The sequence below is a fragment of the Symphalangus syndactylus genome, chromosome 17 (assembly GCF_028878055.3).
Source record: "Symphalangus syndactylus isolate Jambi chromosome 17, NHGRI_mSymSyn1-v2.1_pri, whole genome shotgun sequence".
Classification (NCBI taxonomy): Eukaryota; Metazoa; Chordata; class Mammalia; order Primates; family Hylobatidae; genus Symphalangus; species Symphalangus syndactylus.
This window is the reverse complement of record NC_072439.2, coordinates 34397285-34422070: the sequence shown is the minus strand read 5'-3', so window position 1 is coordinate 34422070 and position 24786 is coordinate 34397285. Positions and strand designations below refer to the sequence as shown.

Genomic DNA, 24786 nt, shown 5'->3' with positions numbered 1-24786 from the left:
ATGAGAACACGCCACACACACACACATCCACACATGTAGACGCAGTCCCCCCCTCCTGGCCCAGCCACATCCTTTGCTCCGGCTCAGGAGACTGAGAGAAGGACAAGCCATCTGTAGACACAGTGCTCACAACTAGGAAGACCTTCCTGCCCCAGAGCTGCCTCTGTCTTTCCAGAAAAACAGGAGATCTTTTCCTATTAAGGCAAAGGTACAGTCCGTTTAAAGAGGTGTGTGCAGGAGTCTTCCTACCATATAACTAGAATTCCACTGCTGCAGATAAATCCTTCTGTCCTCAGGAGAGCTGTCTGAAGACGGGAAAGCTCTCTCTCATAAATGATCTGGCGTTTATCTCAGAGATGCTTCCAGCCCTATCACACACTTGAGAGGGCTCTGAGCCAGTCGCTCCATGTTGATAAGTTTCATACTCTGGTAAATTCCCCCGAAGCTTGTTTTTGAATACTGCCTACTTTTTTTTTTTCTGTTAGTTTCTTAACTTTGTTTTTATGTTCAAACCACTTCAAAGTTTTCGTTTTTGTAATAAATGACTGCTTTCCCCAACGTTTTCAAAGCTGAACTTTTAAAATCGGTTACACCCTGAAGATGTCTTCAGTTTACTGGTTTTCAGTTTGGAGAAGGCTTGTTGAACTCTAAAAGGTTTCTCCCAGCCCTCAATCACTTTCACCCACCGGGGGCATCCAGCCCTGCTGACTATCCCTCCTCGCTTCTCCAGTATCTCCAAACACACTTTCCTCTCTGTAGGATGCTGCTGCATTTTGGATATCTTCTTTCTCTCTCTCTCCTGATTCTACTGTTCCCTTCTTTAAATCATTTATTTATGAATATATATCACAATATTTATTCTACAAGGCACTCCTCTAATGTGTTAATTGTGACTGATTTTCACCTGTTCGTTACCTTCTTTCCGATCTTTTGGCTATAAGTATAGTTAAATTGTTTTTTACCATGTTTCTAAATTCCATTTCCAAGCATCAATGGGACAACTCCATTGAGTATCCATAGTATAGCTATACTATGGTAGAAATAATCCTAAATAAAATTCTTGCTTGGCAAGTTAAGTTCTCAAAACATTATTTTCTTCAAGTATAATGTGAGGAAAATAACAATTCTGTCTGTTTCTCACTCAACCCTTCTCCCACGCTATTCCTTTTACATAGACATGAAAATATCTAACATATTTTCTCAGGACATAGTAGATACTAAATATGTGCTTCTCTGAGAATTAGCTTCACAGTCAACAAGTAAAATGCTAAATCCAACACGTCCTAATTCTCTTTATTTACTATTCTTTTCCGTACAAATTAACTGTAAAAACTGAACTAATGGAAACTTGACAACTCTTTTAAATCCTAAGTTTCTAGAATTCATTGTTTTCCTTAACAGTTGTTTTTCAATATGTTTGGGAAATGGAGAATATAACTTCTGTAGGGAGTTTGGAAATATGTGAGGGAGATTTAATTTTCAAAGGAATGGGAAGCTGATACTGGTATTTAGTACCTGAGGGCCAATGATGATAAGGGCTTTTGAAGGGATGGGACTGTTCAGCACAAGGAATAATTGTCCTGGCCCAAATGTCAACATTTTGTTAACATGGATAATTTGATACTTAGTTAGGAGAGCAGGCTTTAGAGTGAGGCTCTGGCATCAAGTAGCTCAGTAGTCTTGGATACATTAACGTCTCTAGGTCTCAGTTTGTTAGCTGCTAAATGGGGATTACCTTACAGGAGTGGTCGTAGAGCTGTAAGAATAAAGGAATACAGAGTATTTAGTCCAGCGCCTACCTTACAGCAAATGCTCAAGAAATTGCAGCTATTTTTAAGACTCTTGAAATATAATAGTTTCTTTTCTTTTAACTTTTATTTTAAGTTCAGTGGTACATGTGCAGGTTTGTTACACAGGTAAACTCCTGTCATAGGGGTTTGTTGTACAGATTATTTCATCACCCAGGTATTAAGCCTAGTACCCAATAGGTATTTCTTTTGATCCTCTTCCTCCTTCCACCCTCTACCCTCCCATAGGCCCCAGTGTGTGTTGTTTCCCTCTATGTGTCCATGTGTTCTCATCATTTAGCTTCCACTTACAGGTGAGAACATGTGGTATTTGGTTTTCTGTTCCTGTGCTAGGTTTCTAAGGATAATGGCCTCCAGCTCCATCCATGTTGCTGCAAAGAACATGATCTCATTCTTTTTTATGGCTGAATAGCATTCCATGGTGTATATGTTCCACATTTTCTTTATCCAGTCTATCATCACTGGGCATTTAGGTTGATTCCATGTCTTTGCTATTGTGAATAAGTGCTGCAGCGAACATACACGTGCTCGTGTCTTTATAACAGAATGATTTATATTCCTTCAGGCATATACTCAGTAATGAGATTGCTGAGTCTAAAGGTATTTCTGTTTTTAGGTCTTTGAGCAATTGCCACACTGTCTTCCACAAGGGTTGAACTAATTTACACCCCCACCAGCAGTGTATAAACATTCCCTTTTCTCTGCAAATTTGCCAACATCTTTTATTTTTTGACTTTTTAATAATAGCCATTTTGAGTAGTGTGAGATGGTATCTCACTGTGGTTTTGATTTGCATGAAATATAATATTTTCAATTTATCCAGAATACTATGCCTATCTGTCAAAATTACCTCACTCATTAAAGATACCATTTCACAAGCAATTGCTAGAGAATTTTTTGTTAATAAAAAAGATGTATTTATTTTTGGTTTTTACTTATATTTATTCTTAATTTTTGTGAGTACGTATGTAGGTTTATATGTTCATAGTATTTGTGATTTATTTTTTGAAAGAAACATTTTTCTCTTCTACAAGCAGCTTCTGAAAGACAAAGATGAAGATGATATGATTCCCAGGAGGAGAAGGAGGCCCAGGGTATTCCTCTGTTTATCTTCTTTCTCAGTTGTATAGTCTTTCTCTTTCTTTTTTTCCTTCTTTCCCTTCCTTCCTTCCTTCCATTCCTTTTCCTTCCTTCCTTCCTTCCTTCCTTCCCACCTTCCTTCCTTCCCTCCTTCCTTCCTTCCCTCCTTCCTTCCTTCCCTCCTTCCTTCTTTTTTCCCTCTTGTTTTCCCTTTCTCTTTTTTCCCTCTCACCTGCCCTTCCCACCCTTTGAAAACGTTGTCTCTATATCTTTGGCACCACGAACTTCTCTGAGCATATATTCCAGGTGCTTCATGAAAACAAAATGACTTGTTATTTTTATACTAGATGCAGTAGTTCAGGGTTTTTGAAGGTTTTTTTGTGAGCTTGTTCATTTTTTTCCCTTGGTTAAAAATAAAAACCCTTATGCTAACTGAGATAATGCATTAGCTCTCTACTGCCTATGTGATTCAGCAGTTTGGTGCCTCGTCATAGGGCCTATTTGTCATTCCATGGCTCCCTCTCTTGTGTTTTATAGAATTTAGTAAAAACACCGAACTAGGGGTAAAAGAGCAATCTGAGTTTAAAACTATAGCAGTTACTTAATTTCACTGGATATCAGTATCACCTTCTGACAAACAGAGAAATATTTTCCAAGATCCTCTTGGCTTTAGATGTCTATAACACCTGTACAGACTATTTTTCTCTACCCTTTTACAACTACATGTAGTTTATTATGGAAAATGAAAATATTAAGTGACAGATATCTGGTAAGAAATTATTATAAAGGTAGTAGAAAAATTATTTTGAAAGACTCTTTTCCATTGAAAAGCAAAGTAAATATTGCTTTTGAATAATATTATCCTCTAGACATGTAACCTGATAACACTGATAAATAAGAACAATTTCTGAACGCTGATGTGCCCATCAAACAGATGGGCTGTAGTGAGTATAAGTTCTGGAGCTGCAGAACTACAGGCTGAGCTGGCAGGTTGCCCAGACCTGCGGCAGAGCCAGGACAGCTGTCCATAGAGGCTGTCCCAAGACAGAGAAGCTGCTGCTCAGAGCCACTGCTCTGGGCTGAGCAGCTGGGCCCCTCTGCCCAGGCCCAGATGCAAATCATCTGCCTCCATTTCAGCTCTCAACCTTCTTCTTTCTCAGATCCTGGGGTTTGCAAATGCCATTTTTGTTTTGTTTTGTTTTGGCCGTTTTGTTTTTTTTTTCTAGGAGTCTGTTCCTCCAAATTGCTGATGTGGAGTTTGAGTGAGTTTGTCTCCTTCCTGTACCAAAGGCTCAAAAGTAGAAAGAGAGAGTGGATAGAATCATAGGGGAGAGAGCAGTGGTTTAACTCACCATGGATTTTCTGAACTTTCTCCAGGCAGAAAAGTGTCCACAAAAGTCATCTTGTTCTTTTCTCTGCTTCTGTGTTCTGGTTGTTAAGGATACAAACAAAAGGGATTCTGTAACTTTTCTAACCTACCCATTCTACTAAATTACTCCACTCGATGCCAGAAAGTTCTTCCTTCTGTCTGGCTGTATCTTCCCTCTGTAAGAGTCCAGCAAAACAGAAGAGCAATCCATCTCAGGCTTCTGCAGAGGGTGTTCTTTCAGTGATCTGGATTGTAATTCTACCCAGAATGTATTTTATTGGATAGCTTCTGAGTGTCAGAAATGAGATAGATCTGGGGAAGGGGCTGAAGGGAGTGTAGAAAGAGAGGAAGATATACAAGGGGGAGAAACAGTATCAAATACTATCCCTTAGAGGGCTTATTTTCTAGTATGATCAAGTAATTTGGGGAAATACAGGGTTAACAAAAGACAAACATGTTCCTTTAAGGCAGTGGTCCACAACCTTTTGGCATCAAGGACTGGTTTCATGGAAGATAATTTTTCCATGGGAGCAGGGGGAGGGGGAGGGTTTGGCGATGAAACTGTTCCACTTCAGACGATCATGCCTGCCACTCACCTTCCTGCTGTGAGGCCAGGTTCCTAACAGGCAACCAAACTGTGCTGGTCTGTGGCCCAGGGGTTGGGGCCTCCTGCTTTAAGGCATAACTTCTTGAGGCTTTTAATAGATTAACATGAATGGTGACTCTCCTAGAAGGAGAAAGTTTTGTACTTCCCAAATGTATTGGCCTATGGATTCCCCCCCACCTCCCCTCGCCTCCCCTCCCCTCCCCTCCCCTCCCCTCCCCTCCCTTTCCCTTCCCTCCCCTCTCCTTCCCTGCCCTTTCCTTATCTTTCCTTCCTTTCTTGGAACATCCCAAGGAAATTATTTTGGAAAAGTTTTCTTCCACTACAGCCACTTCTCTGGATTAAATCGTGACTTTAACATCTTTGATTATATTCAGATGGCTATGAACACAGGGTTGACTTCTCAGTGAGCCTATGTTTCATCTTTCTTTTGATCAAGCCCATTTAACCCAGAATCACAGGTCTTAATTGAGTTCTTCGCGTGATTTGCATGGTGAGTGCTCAGTGTTTTGTAAGCCCATGGAGGAGGACAGAGCCTGGATGTGGGTGTAAGTGCAGTGGAAGAGGAGAGATCTGAGGGTTTCGTAGGATGGGAGGCAGGAGCCTTTCAGGCCTAGAGAGAGATCTATCAAGAAAAATATCATGGACTTGACAAACAAGAAATGTGGAAGAGTTTTAAAACTTGATCTCTCTACCTAGAAGAAAAGAGGGCTTCTAGCAGGGCTCCTCCCTACACCGGGGACCTGGTACAAAGCAAACACTCATAGCGATGGTATAATTATTGACAGAGAAAGAAAGAAGAGGAGGAGTGAAAAGCAGTCAAAATTTTTAAATGAAAGAGGATTTAAGGTGGCTTGAGCTATTACCTTAGTATGTTCATCTGCTACAACAGAGAAAAACCCATAAAATGGGTGATTTACAAACAACAGTAATTTATTTCTGGCAGTTCTGGAGAGATGTCCAAAATCAAGGTGCTGGCAGATTTGGTGTCTGGTGAGAGCCTACTTCCTAAGTCATAGACACCTGTCTTCTCACTGTGTCCTCATGTGATGGGAATGGAGAGCTAGTTCTCTGGGGTCTCTCTTATAAGGCACTAATCCTGATCATGAGGGCCTAATCTCCTCTCCTGACCTAATCATTTCCCAAAAATGCCACCTCATGATACCATCACCTTGGGGGTTAAAGTTTCAACATATGAATTTGGGGGGCTGGTATGAACATTCAGACTATAGCAGCCTTGGAGAAGCCATGAAGGAGCATCGGGGGTTAGTGACTTCATGGATTTGGGGAACATTTAAAACTGGGTTCTTCAGACCCAACACTCTAAAGCCTTGAAAAGGATAGGCATCAAAAGACACAATAGCAGGTAAAATTTGGGCATTGTTGTAGATTTGGTATAAGGGAAAAATAGGTAGGGTGAGTGAATATGGGGTTAGAGCTTAGAGGTAGAACATGAAAACTTGGGTTATTGTGAGAAAGGGGCAGGAGGTCACAGATTGGAGGAAGGGGCAGATTTTTTTTTTTTTAAGAGCCTAGGTTCTCCTTTCATCTCCACAAAGGGGAAGCCCTGAAGTCTGAGGCCACTCTACCAAAGTCAGACTGCACTCGCTGTCCACAGGAGACTGGAGACTCTGGTGCGCAGAGTGGACACAGGTCAAAGCAGAAGAGGGTGTGGGGCAGAACCCAGCAATGAACTGCAGAACAATAGACCAAAGTTTCTGGAAAGATGTTAAGTGTTTCCTCAGTGTAGTGTCAGTTAATCAGAGGAAGTGGGACAACTGCGGTCTTCTGATCAGAGGGATATCTGCAGGTGGCGAGATGGTTCATGTGGCACCCCAGAGTATGTTCTGCACGCGGGAGTGTCAGATCCAAGGAGAGTTCTCTCTGTTAGGTTTGAGAAAGAGTAGGAGGAAGAGGTGGAGGAGGAAAAGAGAGAAGAGAGACTGAGTCAGAGAGAAGCAGAGAGAGAATCTGAGGGAAATGATTTACATGCAAGAGAAAGTGAAACTGAAGTGTAACCACCCACCCAAACTGCAAAAGGCAACTTCTCTTGTCCACCCACTGGAGGAAACATCTCATCTTTCTCAGACACCTGGCCTGGCAACGCTCATCCTCCTCCCATAGCCTGCCCTGCCTCCCTTAGAAGGTAGGAACAAATGAGAAAGTGGGAGTGAAAGAGATTCAAATGACTTAAAGTGCTCCACAGCTACATATTATAATTTTCACTACACTTATATTGAACCTGTCTCTTTTGACCTACGTGTTAAGGAGTGAGAAGTGAAAAATCCTGTCCTTTAGGCCTTACTCTGCTTCTTTTCTGGGTTTTAGATTCCTTAAACGTAAAATGAGGAAGTAAAAATAAATTGTCTTTAAGGTTCTTCCCAGTGTAATGTTTTATATTTCTAATAATACTATCATTTAATGAGTGAATACTCTGCGAAAAATGACTAATACATCTTAACTTGAATCCCGAAAACAATCTCAAAAGTGGATATTGTGATCCACAGATGAATTAAGTGAGATTGTGTCTCTTTCTGACTTTCCCCACCCTGCAAACCTCTGTCTTCACAGACGAACCCCCAAACTGGTACACAGTCATGCATCACTTAGTGACGGGGACATGCTGTGAGAAATGCGTCCTTGTGTGAACATTATAGAGTGCACTTACACAAACCTGGATGGTACAGCCTACTGCACACCTTGGCTATGCAATGCAGCCCATTGCTCCTCGGCTTCAAATCTGGACAGCATATTACTGTACTGAATGCTGTAGGCAATTGGAACACTGGGAAGTGTTTGTAGCTCTTAACACATCTTAACGTAGAAACAGTACAGTAAAAATATAGTATAAAAGATAAAAAATGGTACACCTGTATAGGACACTTACCATGAATGTGGCCTGTAGAACTCGAAGTTGCTCTGGGTGAGTCAGTGAGTGAGTGTTGGTGCCCATGAAGGTCTAGGACATTACTGTATATCACTGTAGACTCTATATACACTGGACACTTTAGCTACACTAAACTTATTTAAAAATATTTTTCTCTCTTCATTAATAAATTAACCTTAGCTTACTGTAATTTTTTTACTTTATACAATTTTAAATTTTTGACATTTTTGTTAATAACACTTAGCTGAAAACACACATTGTACAGCTGTACAAAATATTTTATTTATATCCTTATTTGAAAAGCTTTTTAATTTTTAAATTATTTTATTTTACTTTTCAAACTTTTTTTAAAAATTACGACACAAATACACACATTACCTTTGGCCCACACAGGGTCAAGATAATCAATATCGCTGGCTTGCACCTCCACATCTTATCCCACCGGAAGGTCTTCAGGGGCGTGGAGTTGTCACCTCCCTATGATGACGATGCCTTCTGGAAGAGGTCCTGAAGGACCTGCCTGAGGCTGTTTTACAGTTCACTTTTTAAATAAGTGTAAGACAACAATAAAAAGTATAGTGCAGTAAACACATAAACTACATAAACTATACATAACTATACATAAACTATACATAAACATATAGTGCAGTTTAGGATATGTATAGGTACATATACCTATACATATACATTATGCATACATGCAGTATACATAAAAGCATAGTGCAGTAAATACATAAACTACATACAAAAACTGTCATTCCAGTAACAGTTGTTTATTATCATTATTAAATATGTACTCTACATAGATGTATGTGCTATACTTTTATATGACTGGCACGCAGTGTTTGTTTACACGAGCAATCAACACAAACATGCGAGTAAACGTGAGTAATGCATTGTGCTACCACATTACCATGGCCACGACGTCACTAGGTGATAGGAATTTTTCAGCTCCATTGTAATCTTACGAGACTGTGGTACATACGGTCCATCCTTGACCAGAATATCGTTACGCAGCTCACGACTGTACTCCTAATAACCACCAGGTGGCAGCCTATACCCATTCTTTAATCTCACAGTTACGCAGGTGGAAATCTGAGATTAGCCCACTGCCCAGGAGGTTGTCTAACCCAGACTGATGAATTAACCCAATTATGGAGTATCTGGACAACCCCTGTTTGTCTGATTTGTATCACAGGAGATTGAACGAATTTAGGAGCTGAATAAGCAATCGAAGATTTCTTCCTTTGATTTTTTTGGATTTCTTTTTCATCTTTGGAGACAGGGTCTCCCTATTGCCTAGGCTGGAGTGCAGTGGCACAGTGATGCCTCACTGCTGCCTCGACCTCCTGGGCTCCAAAGATCTTCCAACCTCAGCCTCTCGAGTAGCTGGGACTAGGTACCACCACCATGCCTGGCTAATTCTTTTGTAGAGACAGGATCTTACTTAGTTGCCCAGGCTGGTCTCAAACTCTTGGGCTCAAGCAGTCCTCCCGCCTCAGCCTCCCAAAGTGCTGGGATTACAGGTATGAGCTACCACCACGCCCGGCTAGATTGCTCATTTTAAATTAAAGAATGTTCAAGGTTGAATATAATTTCAAAAGGTTAAGGAGTAAAAAGAAGTCTGTTCTGGCAGAGGGTTCTGAGTGAGCATAAGTATCAAGATGGAAAAGTATAGGGTATGTTTGGGAAAAATCAAGTAGCTCAGCATGGCTATACTGTGAGTTGTGTTATGAGAAAGAGTGAGTGGAACCTAAGATAATTAACCTAAATTAAGTTTAGATCTAAGAAATCTTGGATGCCGTATTTTGGGATATGAACTTTGTTTTAACTTTGTGTTCTTTTGAAACAGAGAACTTCTGTACACCTGTCACTCTGACTTAAAATTGTTAATATTTTGCTTTATTATAATATATTTTTCCCAACATTTTGTGAATCAGTTGTAGATATTACGCCCCTTTGCCTCTTAAAATTAAAGACAATAATTTTCATAACTATAGTATAATTATCAAAATTAATAACATTAATACAATCATCTAGTTTACAAACTCTATTCAAACCTGATTGTTTTTCAAATAATATGTAGGATCACACACTGCATATAGTTTTCATGTCTGTTTTGCCTCCTTTAATCTGAAATTCTTTCTCTACTTTATCTTTCATGGAAATTGACTTTTTTTCCTTTCCAATTTTTGTTTTAGGTTCAGGGGTACATGTTACATGGGTAAATTGGGTGTTGTGGGGTTTGCTGTATACATTCTTTCATCACCCAGGTAATGAGCGTGGTACCTGATGGTTAGTTTTCTGATCCTCACCCTCCTCCCACTCATCACCCTCAAGTAGACCCAAAGTTGCTTCCTGCTTTGTGTCCATGGTGTACTCGATGTTGATATTTTTAAAGAGTATAGTCCTTCTATTCTGTAGAGCATCTCTCAATTTGATTTATCTGCAGTTCATGTGATTCAATCTGGGCTAGACAATTTCGTCAGGATTACTACATGTGATGATGTCTCCCCAGTGCATCACATCAGGAAGTATGTGGTATCAGTTTTCCTATTATTGGTATATAAGGTGGTATTCTTTTTTTTCCACTGTAAATTTATAATTTTCCTTTTTAAATTAAAAAGTACTTTTAAATATTTTTAAACTATGTCACTATCCTATTCCTTATTAAGCTTTCAACTCTCACCTACTAGTTTTGGTATTTTATCTTCTTAAGAGTTGGAAGTCATCAAAAATATATTGAGTTGGATAGGATAAAATCAGAACCATATTTAGAAATGTCACCCTAGAAACTGTGAGTGTGTGATTTTAGTATCTTCAACTCTGACACATTGTAGGCCTTCCTTTTTTTTCTTTTTCTTTTTTTTTTTTTTTTTTTTGAGATGGAATCTCGCTCTGGCTCCCAGGCTAGAGTACAGTGGTGCAATCTCAGCTCACTGCAACCTGTGCCTCCTGGATTCGAGCAAATCTCCTGCCTCAGCCTCCCAAGTAGCCGGGATTACAGGCGCCGGCCACCACACCCAGCTAATTTTTGTATTTTTAGTAGAGACGGGGTCTCACCATGTTGGCCAGGCTGGTCTCCAACTCCTGACCTCAAGTGATCTGTCCGCCTCAGCCTCTCAAAGTGCTGAGGTTACAGGCATGAGCCACCGCACCCAGTCAAGGCCTTCCTTTTGTCTGGGACTCTGGTACCCTGGTACCCAAGTTCTGACCTGCTCTAGGTAAACTTTTAACCTTGAGTCTAGCACATACGAATCTTGGTAGACTGGGGATGCCCTCCTATCAGGCCAGTGCAGCCCAGGCTCAGATCACACATTTTGGATGGATTTGTTCCTTTGGGCAGACTCCCTTGTGCAAGGCACGACCAGCACAATCATAAGTGCAGAGACCTAACGTCTCTGGATTAGATTTGGGGAACATTAGAATCTGGGAGAAAAGAAACGTACATTAAGCTCTTCCAACTCACCCATTTCTCTTCTGGTTGTTTCTCTGTACATCCTCTCATGTAAACCTCACAGCAACCCTTGAAGGCAGGCACTAGCATTCCAGTTATACGGATGAAGAAACTGAGGTTCAGGAGTCTCTGTAGAAGGCCACAATTGAAAGCTTGATGTCTCTGATTCTGAAACCTACATGCATTATACATGCTACCTTAGAATCCATTGATTGCAATGACAATACTAAGAGCAAACCCTGTCACTGGCTTGTCACTGACATACCAGCTTTTTAAATACACATTTTCCTCACATTCTCATGACAAGCTGTGGGAAATGGAGAGCAGATGCCATTTGTCTCGTCTGATAGATGAAAATCAATGCCTGCACAGCTAGTGGGAAAATCAAGCCTTTTGACTTTTAGTCAAGAGATCTTTGTAATTTTATCATGTGCCCTTTTTGGGCACATGAGGATTTAGGGGAGTGAGGGAGAAGAGATAAGGAGAAAAATCTATAGGAGTGAGGACATCAGCAGGAGGAGAGCTGTACAATCAAGATGGCTTCCTCAACGTGAACTGTGGGGCTGCCCAGCGATGCCCGCGGGCTTCAGGATGCAGGACACATCTGCGCCCCGGTTCCTCTTGCCAGAGCCCAGGAGATTGGCAGGGACCCTAGGGAAGACCTACTTCTGGGTGCAGGGCAGATGCTGAGCAGCTGAGCAAGCAGAACTCCACAGGCGGGCGTGGGAGGTTCTCCTCTAGCTAACTTGGGTTTCCAGAGGCCTGAGAGCACAGCTTCCATATCTTCCTCCTTTGGGAGGAGGAAAGCTGGCTTCTCTTCCCTCTGACTCCCAGTGGTTCTCAAGGCCCCAGTGGGAGGTATTTGCCTGGGAAAAACAGAGCTGAAAGAGCAACAGAACCTCAAGGTATGAAGGAAAAGGAGAAACTGGCTTCTCCTCTGCTTTTTCTTATAAGACAAGAGGCAGTTAGGGTAGGGCCAGAATGATTTTGGGAGTCCTTGGAGGGGAGAGGAAAGGTTAAAAGCCACAGGGAAAATTAACTCTGAGGGTAAAGAAAAAGTTCCCCAGTGTATCCCTACATGTCTACCTGCTCTCTGCAATAACAGACAGACATCTGAGTGCGACTGGCTTAGGTTTGTCATGAAGAAAGATTTCTATGGCTCTCCAAGGTTTTCTGACAACGGGAGGGATGCGATGATGCCTGGAGGGGCCGTGTGTTCCATAGGGAGGCAGTGACTAGAGAATGGGCTGTCTGGGTTTGACTCCTTGCTCTGTCATTAACCTGCTATTTGAATTTGGGCAAGTTACACAGCCTTGAAGCCTTCGCCTTCTCATGTAACATGAGACAATCATAGTGGTGACCTCAAAGTGATGTGCAAGTGAAATGAGGGAGTACGTAAAGCTTAGTATACCATCTAGTACATAAGAAGGGAGCAGAGACTTTAGCTGTTGTCACATTTGTCACTTACAGTGAAAGACCATTGGGTTGAGGGTGAGGAAACCTGGTTTCTATTTGTTTCTTTCTGTATATCCAGCTCTTTCCTTGGCAAACAACATCTTCTTCTTTTCCCCCATCTGTCCTCTGGTAAAGAGGCAGTATTGCGTGACATCCAAATTCTATTTTAACTTCTGATAGTAACTCACATTTTGAGCGAATGCAAATTACTTTACCACTCTGAGCCTCAGTTTCCCGTTATATAAACGGAGAGGATAATAGCTATTTGGAGTTGTGGATTATTAGCATAGGGTTTAGAGTCAGACAAGCCTGGATTTGAATCATACCTTCAAAACTTACTAGCTATATGACTGTGGGCATTTTACTTAAAGTCTCTGAGCCTCAGTTTCCTCAATTGTTACATGAGGATTATAACACCTAACACTTTTGTTGAGCTTGGCAAGGACTGCTTAAGACAGTAAGTATAAGCTGCTTAACCTAGAGCCCAGCTGAAAGTAAGTACCCTGGCAGCAAATTTGTAGCTGGCGGCTTTCCTGTATGAATGAATGAAATCACCTGAGGAGTATTCTTTTAATCACATTTCTTCTGCCTGAAACACAAAAAGGAGATAATACATGTGCAAATTTCATGTCCTCATTCTGCTTCCCCCATTTAGATCGATCCACTGAAAAAGTATCTAAGAATATTTGTCCCAAATTCAGCCATAACCTGCTCCAACATCCCCCATCTATTCCCTCCAGGGTAACTCATGAGGCCCATCCATCAACTCTCAAGCTCACCTTTGTCATGCAGAGTGGACCAGCCTGGAGCTACAAATCCCCTTCCCCCAACACCCAACACCCCAACACACACACACTCACACACACACACACACACATATATACTGCACACTAATTTCTCAAAAGCCAAATTAAAGTCACCGTCCATCCACTGCCAGAAGCCCCTTTCCTCTTCCTTACTCCCAAAGGAATCCTCGCCCTCCATAGACATCACCCTCCCCCCCAGCTCCATCCTCTGTCACCAACACACACTGGTCACCATTCCACTTCTCCTCCCCTTCTCTATTGCTCAGTAATTATATTCTCCGCCTCCCAGTGTTATGCTAATATAAGCTCCTGGCACAGCTGCCCAGATTAAATTAGAGCCCAAACCAGCAGGCCGACTAATTATATTTTCTGGGATGGAATTGTCTTCCCCCACCTTTGGGGTATGGGGCCAATAAAAAGTAAATGAGCACTGCCAATATTTGCAGAGGATATTTGACTCTTCTTGCCTGGGTGGTTTTGTCTTCCCCAACCAATCTGGGCCCTTGAATTAGATTACACCAGAATGAGAGAAGAGAGTTTTACTCAAATGACCCTTCTAAGTCCCATCCATTGTCCTGCAGTTCAGCTCAGCTGGGCCTGACCACCACCATCAGGCCAAGGAAGAGAAAATGGCATGGAACTCTTTCTCGTGAACAAGACTCTTCTGCTACCTTTGTGAGTCCCTCCCTCGTTCCCAGCACCAAAATCTTTCTTTCAGATACTCACTGCAACCTGTCCTGAAATGATTGTTGCTGAATTCTTTTTACTTCTGTCTCATGTGAAAAAGAGTGTTGCTTCCCTTACAGAACACTGTTTCAAGGCTGATTCTTCAACTCTTACCTTTCCTTATTTATGGCTGGAACAACATAAAAGTTTCAATTGTGAAAAGACATATTTTAGACAAGTTAAATTTAACAGAGCTTAATAGACTTTTTAATTAAATTTTTTTTTTTTTTTTTTTTTTTTTTTTTCAGAGACAGCGTCTTGCTATCTTGTCCAGGCTGGTCTCAAAATCCTGGGCTCAAGCAATGCTCCTCCTTTGACCTCTCAAAATGCTGGGATTACAGGTGTGTGCATTGTGCTGGCCAACAGAGTTTAATTGAACAAGAAAAAAAAAAGATTCATGAATTGGGCAGCCCCCGGAATCACAGCAGATTCAGAGAGGCTCCAGGGATGCCTGGTGGTCAGAGCAAGTTTATGGACCGAAAAAGGAAAGTGATTTACAGAAAACGGAAGTGAGGTACGGAAATAGCTAGGCGGGTTACAGCTTGGCATTTTGCCTTACTTGAACGTGGTTTAAACAGCTGCCTTGTGAATGGCTGGAGTATGGCTACTGGGATTGGCTGAGACTCAGCTTTTGTTACAGAAGCATACTCCTCAGTTAGATTTCCACCCTGCCTACCTACTAAGTTAGGTTATGGTTCATCCATAAGCACTTAAGTATGAAAGTACGGAAGCTTTCCAAGGCCAGGTTTTAATTTGATGTAAAACAATTTCCCTAGAGACAAGGTTTACATAATTTCTTGATCCCACAAACATTTATTGCGCACTTGCCATATGCCACATACTGAGATGGGTATTGAAATATGTAAAGGCATAATCCTTGCCTTCAGAAAGATCAGGGCCTCATGATGGGTCTAAATGTGTGTAGATGTGCATAAATCAAGAAATCTGTGCAAGGCGCAGGGGCAGCACAAGAGGCTTGCAATAAGAATCAGAAAAGGCATCATTGACGAGGTGATTCTTGGTGAGGTTTTGAAACATTGTTCAGAAGGCCAATAAAATAAGGATAGGAATTCTGGGTAGAGAGAGAAAAGATATAGGGACAAGAAAGTCATAGCAATTTCATAACCTGCACGCATGAAGGATAAGACAAAAGGAGTAGCCAGAGACGGCCTTGAGCAGCTGAGGGATGTTTTACTTCTGGAGTTTTCTGGACCCCAAATTCATGTCCTCCTAACTGAGGGAGAGCAGATCTGCCTCTTAAAGGTCTGGTCAACCCCAGTTAGGGCCCTTTCTTTTGCCACCAACTTTCCTCTCAAATTTGCCTACAATAATCCCTCCCACAAATAATTGTCCCATTTTTGTGTGACTACTTCCTTTGGAAGTGCATTTAAGGAAGAATCTGATATTTTCAAAACATCGAAGGAAAAAATTCTGGTAGTAGAATTTCTAAAAACAAAAGAAAACCTCTGACTGGATCTCTGATGTTCTTCCATATACTCAGCAACTTTATCTGCCTCTTTATTCATTCATTTGTTCATTTAGCACCAAGTTTTCAGCACCTTACCAAGCACTGCTCTAGAGATGATCCAGGGTAGAAGAAAAGGAGAGTCTTTCCCCTACAGGAACTCAGTCTAGAGAAAGAGAGACAGATACATAGATAATTAGAAAGAAGTTGCAATGAGAGCTCAGAGGAGGGGCATTGTGTGTGTTTCCAGTCACTGCCATTAACAAAGTACTGGAAATTGAGTGGTGTTTATTGTAGGCTAGCAGCCTGAAATCAAGGTATCAGCTGGCCACATCCCCTGAAGCTTATAGGGGAATTCTCCCTTGTCCTCTCCTAGATTCTGGTGGTGTGCTGGCAATCTTTGGCATTCCTACGCCTGTAGATGCAATACTCCAAATCTCTGTCTTCACATGGAGTTCTTTGTGTGTGTTTTTGTCTTCACATAGTCGCCTCCTTTTTTTTTTTTTTTTTCAAGATGGAGTCTCCCTCTGTTGCCCAGGCTGGAGTGCAAAGGCGCCATCTCAGCTCACTGCAACCTCTGCCTCCCGGGTTCAAGCAATTCTCCTGCCTCAGACTCCTGAGTAGCTGGGATTACAGGCACGCGCTACCACACCCTGCTAATTTTTGTATTTTTAGTAGCAATGGGGTTTCACCATGTTGGTCAGGCTGGTCTCAAACTCCTGACCTTGTGATCTGCCTGTCTCGCCCTCCCAAAGTGCTGAGATTACATGCGTGAGCCACCGCGCCCGGGTCATACTCGCCTTCTTATAAGGACAACAGTCATATTGGATTAGGGTCCACCCCACTCCAGTATAACTTCACCATCATTTAACTAATTACACCTGCCATCGCCCAGTTTCCTAATAAGGTCATATTCTGAGGTTCTCATTAGGATTTCAAAGTATCTCTTTTGGGGGAAACACAATTCCACTTGTAATGGGCACCTAATTTTTCATAGGTGTATCAAGAAGTTTCTTAGAAGCAGGAATGATTGAACTAAGTGTTTATTCCAGAGAGTCAAGTAAAAATGAACTAAAACAGTGATTTAGAGAGAAATGGTCCCGTGGAGGAAATGACATGAGAAGAGACATGAGCGTATAGAAAAGGCACAAATAGACCAGGGCAGTGTGAAGAACTTCCTGTAGCTATAGTATACAGTATTCAAAAACAAAGTGGTGAATGATGGGATGTGAGAAAGGCATGCGGATCAGATAGTTACGGGCTTGGTAGTTGTTTTATCCTGATATCAGTTGAGACCACTTCTTACTTATGGACTGACACCACCGCAAAGCAGGAGGCTGAGCAGTTAGTAAGTGTGATGTGGGAAAGGAGAAGTGGGAGACAGCTCTGTCCTCAGCAGCTGCAATGGTCCCCCTGCTCCCCTCCTTTCCTTCCAGAGCAGGCACAGCCATCATCACTAGACTTTCCTGTGAAATGTAAATCCCATCAGAAAGAGACTCTGTTGTATTCATCCATATATTCTCAGCACAACAGCTGGCCCAGTGTACACACTGAATTTAGATTGGTCGAATGAATGAGTAGATGGAAAAGTACATTTAGCCCAGCAAGACCCTGAGCAGGCCCTGCTGACCAAGTAATGCACCTAGGCGGATGCCATTTACGCATCCTGGTGCCTACTTTACTTCTCTTTGCTTCTCTGTCTTTAAGATTCCGTCAGGGAAGATCTTTCAAGTGATAAAGAAAGACTCGCAGAAGTCTCTAGTAATCTGTGTTTACTACAAGGCTATGTGGGGAAGTGAAGTAGCAAGGGAGTACACAGCAACAGAAGCCTGATTATTCCGAGTCCCAGGGATGCCAGGACGGTGAGCACAGAGAGGGAGAATGAGATAATTAAGGCACCAACCTGGACTTGAACTCACTTTCTATGTATACTTACTATTGTTACTTCCTAAGAGAGGATCTGCTAAGTTCCCCTCACTAACATCCTAAATGAAGCATTTCTACTGGTGAGAGTTTTGCCTTCGGCCCCTTCAGAGGGGTTTGGTCTCCACGTCAAAGCTAGACAAGGTCTTCTTTGACCCTTAGCCCAATCAGCTACACTGTTGGGCTTTAATTTTTACACACCTATATTATAATTTTAGAGAGAATGAACCACTGTTCTCAGAAAGGGACAGTAGACTAAACAATTTATTTTAAGACCTCTCTTCAGAATAAACCACTGACTGTATCAGCATGATATAGGTCTGGAATTCCATAGCCCTTGAGAATTTTTACACTTCTTTACTAAACACATGCCTTATATGGACATATTTCTGTCTTTCATGCTGTCTTTCAAGCATTTCCTCACTCAGTTATCTATCTCCCCAACCACTCTGAGCAATGAGAAGATCATGAACATTGCAGTCAGGCAGTCAAGGGTTAGAGTCTTGCCATGGCATTTAATAAGTGTGCACATTGGGTGATTAATGTTCCTCTTAGCTCCTCAGTGTCCTTATCTGTTGTAAAAGATCAATAGGCCAGGTGTGGTGGCTCATGCCTGTAATTCCAGCACTTCCGGAGGCCGAGGCAGACGGATCATGAGGTCAGGGGATCGAGACCATCCTGGCTAACACGGTGAAACCCCGTCTCTACTAAAAATACAAAAAATTAGCCGGGTGGGGTGGTGCCTGTAATCCTAGCTACTCGGGAGGCTGAGGCAGGAGAATCTCTTGAACCCAGGAGGCAGAGGTTGCAGTGAGCTGAGATCGTGCTACTGCACTCCAACCTTGGTGACAGAGTGAGACTCCATCTCAAAAAAAGAAAAAAAGATGCAATAATGTTTCTTCATAATTTATATTGAGTATTAAATTAGAAAATGGTGTGAAATTAGCTGAAGACATGCCAATTTTCTTTCTCATTTCCTTAAGAGCAAAGATAATTTGTCAGAGTTCTTGGTAAGCATTTTTCTAGGACCCGTTTCAGAGCAGGCACACGGTTTGCTTATTGATGGACTAAATCAGTTTGGACATATGTCTGAAAGAACATAGCTTACAATGTATAACAAACATTATAGCTACTTACAACAATGAATCTGCGTCTGAAGTTCAAAATTGTAAGTGTTTCTGGCCAGGCACGGTGGCTCGCGCCTGTAATCCCAGCACTTTTGGAGGCTGAGGCAGGCGGATCACGAGGTCAGGAGATCGAGACCATCCTGGCTAACACGGTGAAACCCCGTCTCTACTAAAAAATACAAAAAATACAAAAAAATTAGCCGGGTGTGGTGGTGGGCCCCTGTAGTCCCAGCTACTCAGGAGGCTAAGGCGGGAGAATGGCGAGAACCCGGGAGGCAGAGCTTGCAGTGAGCTGAGATCGCGCCACTGCACTCCAGCCTGGGGGACAGAGCGATATTCCATCTCAAAAAAAAAAAAAAAATTTCAGTGTTCCTGCTTTCAGAATATGGGAAAGGCACATATAATTTATTTCTTGACTAATTTTGAAAATGCTGCAGCGCCTGAGCAGTTTGCTAGATTTGCTGCCTCATTAGCAGTTCTTCGTGTCCCTTTGCTGCTTTTTATGGCCAATTTTTTCTGTACATGTATCCACTCAGCCAAAGGATGAGTTATCTAAGAGCAAGGTATGGAGAGGAGTAGAGAGGATTGGAGGGGAGGAAATCATCCAGGGGAAGGAAGAGGGCTGATGGGAGAAAGGGGGGCGGATTCTAGACAGACAGAGAAGGCAGAGTTCTACATCTTTCTTCTCACTTTAGGCCATTCTCCTTTCTCTTTTTTTTGCAGACTGACTCTTCAAATAAATTATTTGACCTCTTGCTATGTCCTCCTGCCATGCATGTATATTCTATAAGACATTTAATTCAATCATTTCCACAGTGTCTTAAGCATTTTAAAGCCATATGCTCCTTGAGGCATGGGACAAAGGTACTTGTTTTGAGTAAAGAATTCTCAACAATAACTTCTCCCTGGAAAAGAGAAATAGGATTTCTTTCATAATAGGAGGGATCTAGGACAAGCTGAAACCAAGGTAGAACATCTCACTGTGTCAGGAGATTTTTTCCTAAGAACAGCTGTGAAATTTAATTTTCAATTTTGGATTTAAACATAAACAATATCATTCAATTGGAAAGAAACTCGTTAGTCCAATTCCTCCACTAGATCCCCAGTGCCTGGAGCAATGCCTGGGAATCATAAATACCTTGTAAACATTTCTGCAATGATGTGAGGTTGTCACATCAATAATGTGGGGATTGTCGAGATAACCAGAGTTCTGCTCAACATATGTAATAGTGTACTGTGTTTTGTGTTGCAGAGACTACATTGAGGAGTATGACAAGTTTTCAGCTTGAGAAGGGCTTGCATTCTGTAGGAGAAATGAACAAACAGCATATTAGGTGATGATGCAACATGGAACAAGTGCTATGACAGAGATTAAAAAACAAGTGCTTGTTCATTTACTGGAAAGACAAAAGGCTGATTCAGCCGGAAAGAAAAATCCCTGAGAAGATGGTATGGACTAAACAAATAAATGGGATTTTAACAAATAAAGAATAAAAATTATTTTATTTTATAAAGGGAGGCAGAATATGATCTGGATGTGAGTAAGGGTTGCAGGAGGTGAGGGAGGGAGTGTATAGATATCTGGGGTAAAAGCATTTCTGGCTGAGAAGACAGCAAGTGCAAATGCCCTGAGACAGGATCAGGGCTTTTGAGGAATCACAAAAAAACCCAATGATCTTGGAGTAGAATGTGCAAGCCAAAGTGGGTCCAAGACGAGATCAGAGTGATAGGAAGGGGAGGGGCCAGAATATGTAGAGCCTGGGATGTCATTGAAAGAACCTGGGTTTTTACTCTGAGCAAAATATGAAGTCATTAGAACTTTTGGAACTAAAAAGGAGCAGAGCTGTCTCTCTCACTGCTGTGTTGAGAATAGAATGAAAGGATCAAGGACATAAGTCAAAAGACCGGTCGGGAGACTATGGCAGTATTCCAGGTAAAACATGATGTGTCTCAGACGAGGGTGGTGGCAAAACTAGTGGGATTCTTAAATTTTGGAGGTGGGATCAATAAAAATGTGTGATGGATTGGAAGCATAAGAGAAAGGGCACCCAGGAATGACCTCAAGTTCTTGGCCTTAGCAACTGGAGAAAGGAGGTTGCCAATAGTAACTGAGAACCTGAAGCTTGGAGGAGGAGTGATATAGGGGATGAGCAGGAGCTCAGCTACAGACATGCTAAATTTGAGATATGTTTCAGTCATTGTTTGGTGATATCAGGTTGGCAATTGGATGTACTGGTCTAGAGTCCAGGGTGGGGTCTGGGCTGCAAATGTGTACTTGGACATCATCACTTTTTGGCAAGATGGCTTTAGAGCATAATAATATACATTTAGTTGATTGTAGAAGGAAGATAGAATTGTGATGCCAAAGTTTGTGGCTTGCTCCACCATGGTGAATTGCTTTCTAAATGATTTTAATGTTCTCTGTGTTGTAATGATGTGTAATGTTTATTGGAATTTCACATTTGACTGTTAACTTACTGAAAGTGGTAAAACATTTTTACTCTAAAAATAAAAAATTAAAACAATCACACATAGCCTACTGCCTAAGTGATAATCATTGCTAAAAGTCTGTTATATTTCTTTCCCATCTTTTTTCTTTGAGTGTTTCTACATGTGAATTTTCTAAAAAGTCTACCAAAATAAGTTGTTGATAAGACAAAGCTGAGTTTTTTTTTTCATCAACTTTTATTTTAAGTTGCAGGGTACATGTGCAGGATGTGCAGGTTTCTTACATAGGTAAACTTGTGCCATGGTGATTTGCTGCACAGATCAACCCATCACCTAAGTATCAAGCCCAGTAGGCATTACCTATTCTTCCTGGTGCTCTCCCCCAACTCTGACAGGCCCCAGTGTATGTTGTTCCCTGCAGTGTGTCCACATGTTCTCATCGTTCAGCTCCCACTTATATGTGAGAACAGGTGGTGTTTGGTTTTCTATTCCTGCATTAGTTTGCTGAGGATAATGTCTTCCAGCTCCACCCTTGCCCTTGCAAAGGACATGATCTCATTCCTTTTTATGGCTGCATAGTATTCCATGATGTACATGTACCACATTTTCTTTATCCAGTCTGTCATTGCTGGGCATTTGAGTTAACTCCACGTCTTTGCTATTGTGAATAGTGCTGCAATGAACATACCTGTGCATGTATCTTTATAATAGAATGATTTACATCCCTTTGGGTATATACCCAGTAATGGGATTATTGGATCAAATGGTATTTCTGCTTCTAGATCTTTGACGAATCACCTGACTGTCTTCCACAATGGTTGAACTAATTTACATTCCCACCAACAGTGTAAAAGCATTCTTATTTCACTGCAGCCTCACCAGCATCTGTTATTTCTTGACTTTTTAATAATTGCCATTATGGCTGGCATGAGATGGTATCTCATTGTGGTTTTGATTTCATTTCTCTAATGATCAGTGATGATGAGCTTTTACCATGTCTGTTGTCCACATGAATATACAAAGCTGAGTTTTTTGCTGGCAAGAGAGATCACTATCTTGTCAGAGTTTTAATATTATTTTTTATGAAGAGAAGGAAGAGTCAAGATATTTATAAGGTTTGCAGGCGTAGTTTAAGAAGGAGCTTTCAATGTGAGGAATGCATAGAGCTGAGTAAGAATAATAATATAATACTTTAGAATGGGGAGAGAAAGCAAGATAAGAGTCATGAGGTGAGAATTTTGAAGAATCTTGGATGGTAAACAGTCACTTGATGTTCATTTAATCTTTTTTTGTGAATTCCGAAAAAAATTTATTTAAGACATATTTTTGGTCAGGCATGCTGGCTCACACCTGTAATCCTAACACTTCGGGAATCAGACGGATCACTTGAGCCCAGGAGTTCAAGACCATGCTGGGCAATATGGTGAAACCCTGTGATATGGTTTGGCTTTGTCCCCACCCAAATCTCATCTTGAATTGTAGCCCCCATAATTCCCACATGTTGTGGGAGGGTCCCCAGGAGGAGATAATTGAATTATGGGGCAGTTCCCCCATACTGTCCTTGTGGTAGTGAATAAGTCTCACGAGATCTGATGGTTTTGTAAGAGGATTCCCCTTTCACTTGGCTCTCATTCTCTCTTTCCTGCCGCCATGTAAGATGTGCCTTTGCCTTCCACCATGGTTGTGAGGCCTTTCCAGCCATGTGGAACTGTAAGTCCATTAAACCTCTTTTTCTTTATAAATTACCCAGTCTCAAGTATATCTTTATCAGCAGCATGAAAACGGACTAATATACCCTGACTCTACAAAGAAATACAAAAACTAGCTGGGTGGGATAGCATGTGCCTGTAGTCCCAGCTGCTTGAGAGGCTGAGGTGGGAGGATTGTCTGAGCCCAAGAGGTTGAGCCTCTGGTCAACCCTGTCTTAAAAACAACAACAACAACACAAGACATTTTTCTTCTGGGCAAGAGCTTTCTGGAATTGTAAAGCCATGTTAATATAGATGATAAGCTGTATGGGTGTAGAAAGATTTCAATTCGTAGTATGCCTCATAGGAAATTGTGATCATATTGTATACATAATTTTGTATATTATGTTATTTTTATTTATTTTATGCCATTTTCTATGTTGTGTGTATCTACTCCAAACTCTATAGGTAAAAGCTATGAAGTTTCATGTTTTGAACTTACCTAAATTGAATTAATGATTCTACTGAGCCCATTTTAGTTATTCCCTATTTTGACTTATACAGACAACAGATGAATTTACTTGCACACAAGAATAGTTCTGAATATGGGACTGTTTCCTGTAGATAGAAACATGTAAGGTAAAATATAAGATAAAAGGATTATAGCCACATCTTAACTCCAAAGAGGCTATAAACGGTTTGATTTTGTTTGTTTCCGGATAAACTCCACTCACATAAGTCAAGCCATCTTAGTGGGTAACTTCATTCAAGTCACTATGGGTATATTATTTTTTCTTTTATTTTCATCCACAAAATAATCCAGACTTTCTGCCCAATGAAGGAAAAATAAATATAAGGCAGACATTTAGAGGTCTTGACAAATATGAGTTTGATATTCTCTCTGACTCCAAATGATTAGAATCTTAAAAGCTAGCACTATTATGCAATACTTTTCCCAGAAAACAAATATTTGCATTATCAACCCCACTCAAAAATGATATACCAAGGAAATCTGCTGACTTTCTCCAGTCCTCACAACTCTTCCACACCAAAATCAAAAATAAAACACCTAAGTTTTAAAAAAATCTTCTTAAGTTAAACTTGTGCAAGTTTACTTACACATGGTACCTAAAGTAGGTTACTGTGAAGCTTTAGAGAAAAATTCATGTAAATATCCAGACCATACATGGTGCGAGTTAATGGGAATACAGTACAAAGCTGCATCTGTCTCAAAGCACAGATCAAATTTCACCTCCTACTGGAACCATTCTCTGAGCCATGAGACGTCTTCTCTTAGAATCCTAGAGCATGTTTTATACTCATCATACTTTTTCCTCTATTAAAGTTATTCGTATGTGTGAATAGTTTCCATTGGACTATGAAACTCTGGAATTCCTGAATCATTTCCTCTTTTATTCACATTTGCATCCCCAGCACCTCACAGGATTTGAACAAATAGATATGTGTTGAATGGGATATAATTTTGGATTATCAGGTGATTGGCATTTTCTGCATCACTGCTCCCAACCATCAGTGTGCCTGATCCTGACTTTATTGATAACCCGATGTCCTGTTGCATCAGTAAGTCTTAATTATGTAGCCTCAGGCACCCCAGGAGGAGAGCAACTTCACTAAACAGTACTGTTCCACTGACTTCAGTGACTTCAAAGGCTTTCCTTGAGGGGATAGCAGGAATCAAGTTGAGTGAGCGTGGGGGAGAGCAGGGAAAATAGAGGCCTCCAGCTAGGGCTGAAGTGGGCTGAAGTGGGGAAAGGGAAGTTTACCTAAATCTTCCACAGCTCTCTTAGAAACTGCCCACAGGGAAGAGGAAAGGGAGGGGGTGATGGCTGGGGGCCAGAGTGGAGATGGTGAAAGGCTGACAGATGCAGTGCTCCCTTTGAGGGCTCTCTAAGGACCAGCCGTTGCACAGCCACACAATGTAC

At 41.3% G+C, this 24786-nt stretch overlaps 1 protein-coding gene and 1 long non-coding RNA gene across 4 annotated transcripts in view; one reads left to right on the top strand and one right to left on the bottom strand.

The window, feature by feature from the left end:
• Window positions 1-428, bottom strand: part of TESPA1 (thymocyte expressed, positive selection associated 1) — a 35831-nt gene extending 35403 nt beyond the window's left edge. Inside the window, exon 1 of one of the 3 annotated variants that reach the window (XM_063621435.1) lies at window positions 250-428. The gene's annotated coding sequence lies outside the window, so the exon portion shown is untranslated. The remainder of the gene's footprint in view (window positions 1-249) is intronic. The other 2 variants (XM_063621432.1, XM_063621434.1) reach the window with 2 other exon arrangements.
• On the top strand, window positions 9-21237 carry LOC129465566 (uncharacterized). The gene is made up of 3 exons (XR_010116621.1): window positions 9-208; window positions 14441-14706; window positions 19960-21237. It is a non-coding gene; the product is annotated as an uncharacterized lncRNA (long non-coding RNA).
• The last annotated feature ends 3549 nt before the right edge of the window (window positions 21238-24786 follow it).